This window comes from Meleagris gallopavo, chromosome 1 (assembly GCF_000146605.3).
Source record: "Meleagris gallopavo isolate NT-WF06-2002-E0010 breed Aviagen turkey brand Nicholas breeding stock chromosome 1, Turkey_5.1, whole genome shotgun sequence".
Classification (NCBI taxonomy): Eukaryota; Metazoa; Chordata; class Aves; order Galliformes; family Phasianidae; genus Meleagris; species Meleagris gallopavo.
The window spans coordinates 154,336,419-154,339,843 of record NC_015011.2 but is presented as its reverse complement, the minus strand read 5'-3'; positions in this window follow the sequence as shown (position 1 = coordinate 154,339,843).

Genomic DNA, 3,425 nt, shown 5'->3' with positions numbered 1-3,425 from the left:
AGAGGAGGAGTCGGGGTGTGAGAATCACCTGGGCTGTTTTAACGAGGAGAAACTGTAAGCCACCCATACACGGGACTACACAGCAAGGACGGTTGTTATCACTGTCAAGTGAATGGTAAGTGCACGGGCTCCTGTTAACGACCCGGCAACGGGGCGAGGGCAGAGCCAGCACTACCGGCAGCAGGGTGGGGCTGATCAGTCACACCCCGTTGAGGTTATCTAGTAGTGTTAGTGGGCCTGCTGGTTTGCAATGGCTGCACCCTGGCAGAAGGCTACTGCCACAAAAATTGTAGAGACCCAGACAGAAGTCCCATGCTCACGCAGAAACAAGACTGCAGCCAAAAAGAACAAGGAAACCCAGACTGAGGTCCTGTGCATGCTTGAAAGGATAGCTGATGCTAAGACAAGTGTGGAGACTCAGACTGAAGCCCCAACACAAGATGCTAGTGCACAGGTCACTGGCTGTCATGAGTGCCAGAGCCTGGCCTTTGCAGTCCTGGGCGATGGAGGCAGCACTTGTATAAGATGTGACCAGCTAAATGACTTACTCAGCCTTGTGGTTGACCTGAGGGAGGAGGTGGAAAGGCTGAGGACCATAAAAGAGTGTGAGAGGGAGACTGATTGGTGGTGCCAGTCCCTATCAGCCCTGAGATCTTGGTAGCCAGCTGAGGCTCCACATGGAGCATGTCACCCCCTGCTGCCTTGCAAACAAGTGGAAGAGGGGAACTGGCAGGCAGAGAGTGCTACAGTGAGCCCGCTGTCTCCTCCCCCTAGCAACAATTTGAGAAAGGAGGAGGAGTAGAAACAGATAAAGTAAAAGTTGGTGTACCCCTTCCCAACCATCTTTGGCTCCCCAGGTGCATCTGCGCAATAGGTTTGAGGCCCTGGAACTCAAAAGAGAGGTGAGTGAGGGCATGGAGAGAGGTCCACTCCTGAGTTTGCCTCGGGAGAACAGTCAACTCCACACCTTAAGACTGCCTCTACCCAGCAGGACAGAAGGGTGGTTGTCATAGGCAACTCCCTGCTGAAAGGAACAGAAGGCCCTATATGTTGGCCTGACCTTACCCATAGGGAGGTGTGCTGCCTCCCTGGGGCACAGGTAATGGACATTTCTAGGAAACTTACTGGACTGATTTGCCGTTCTGATTATTACCCCTTATTGATAGTTCAGGCTGGCAGTGATGAAATTGCTGAGAAAAGCCTCAGGGGAAGGGGGAAGGAGACAAAAAGAGGACCGCTAAGGTTGAGAGGGTCGTTCAAGGGCTTGTACCAAACTTGATGGGTGAAGACAGTGGAGTACAAAGGGATGGACTGGGGCAGGGGGATGCTAGGGGTGCTGCTGTTCTAGGGGATCCTAGGTCCTCTATAAAGGCGGTGAGACGGAGAGCCCAGCTGAAGTGCCTTTATACCAATGCACACAGCCTGGGAAATAAACAGGACCAGTAGGAAACCATGATGTGCTTGGAAAGTTATGACCTTGTTGCTGTCAGGGAAACATGGTGGGATGACTCCCATAACTAGAATACTACCATTGAAGGATATTGGCTCTTTAGAAGAGAAAGGCGAGGTAGGAAGGGTGGGGGAATTGCTCTCTGTGTCTAAGTGGATAGACTGTGAGGAGCTCCCTCTGAGAAACAGGAAGAGGTTGAGAGCCTGTGGGTTAGAATTAGGGATGGGATTAACAAAGGCCAGCTGGTGATAGGCGTATACTACAGGCCACCTGATCAAGGAGAGACAGATGCTGAGGCTTTCTTGCTTCAGATGTGGGAGGCTTTGTGCTCACAGGCTCTCATCCTGGTGGGGGACTTCAACCATCCAGATATCTGTTGGAAAGACCACACAGCGAGCTGCAAGAGATCCAGGAGGCTCCTGGAATCCATTGATGACAACTTTCTGGTTCTATTAGACAGACCGACCAGAGGTGAAGTGTTGCTGGACCTGCTGCTCACCAATGCAGAGGAGATCATTAAAGGCGTTAACGTTGGAGGCAGCCAGGGCTGCAGTGACCATGCCCTGGTCGAGTTCGTGATCTCGAGGGCTGTGGGCCTGGCAAAGAGTGGCATCAGGACCCTGAACTTTGGAAGACTGAACTTTAAGCAGTTCAATGGACTGCTGGCCAAGATCCCGTGGGATGCTGTCTTTAAAACCAAGATGTTGAGTAGATCTGGCTACTCTTTAAGGATGTCTTTCTGAGAGCACAAGAGCTCTCCGTCCCTCTGAGTAAGAAAGCGGGCAGAGGAGGTAGGAAACCAGCATGGCTCAGAAAGTACCTGCTGGGAATGCTTAGGGCAAAGAAAATGCGTACAAGCTCTGGAAACAAGGGCGTGTCTCCTGGGAAGAATACAGAAATGCCATCTGGACTTGCAGACGTGGGATCAGGAAAGCCAAGGCGCAGGCAGATTGAACTTGGAGGGAGGGATGTGAAAAACAATAAGAAGACATTGTACAGGTATATTGGCCAGAAGAGACAGGCCAAAGCGAGTGTGCCTCCTTTGGTAAATGTAAAAGAGAACTGGCTTCAACAGACGAAGAGAAGGCAGAGGTACTGAATGAGTTCTTTGCCTCGGTCTTCACTGGTGGCCAGTATCCTAGTATTTCTCACATCCCTGAGCCCTGCATCCCTAAACCTCTAGATGGGGAGAGGGGTGGTAAATCCCCCCACCACTGTAAGGGCAGAACAAGTACGTAACCACCTCATGAGACTGAATGCATTAAAGTCTATGGGGCCAGATGGCACGCATCCCAGGGTTCTGAAGGAACTGGCTGAGGTGGTTGCCAAGCCGCTCTCCATCATATTTGAAAAGTCGTGGCTGTCAGGTGAGGACTAGATGACTGGAGGAAGGGTCACATCCCTCCCATTTACAAGAGAGGGAGCAAGGAGGATCCGGGGAACTACTGGCCAGTGAGTCTCATCTCTGTGCCTGGGAAAATCATGGAATAGATCCTCCATGTGGAATGAGCGTGTGATCTGAGCCAGTATGGCTTCACCAGGGGAAGGTCATGCTTAAACCAATCTGATGGCCTTCTATGATGGAGTGACAGCATTGGTGGATGAGGGAAAGGCGACCGATGTCATTTACCTGGACTTGAGCAAGGCCTTTGACATGGTCCCCCTCTGCATCCTTATCTCCAAATTGGAGAGATGTGGATTTCATGGGTGGACCACTTGATGGATAAGAAATTGGTTGAAAGGATGCAGACAGAGGGTGGTCATCAATGGATCTATGTCCAGGTGGAGGTTGGTAACGAGTGGCGTCCCCCAGGGGTCTGTCTTGGGACTGGTGCTCTTTAACATCTTTATCAATGACATTGATAACGGAATTGAGTGCACCCTCAGCATGTTTGTTGACGACACCAAGCTGAGTGGTGTGGTTGAAAAGGTAGAAGGAAGGGATGCCATTCAGAGGGACCTCAACAGGCTTGAA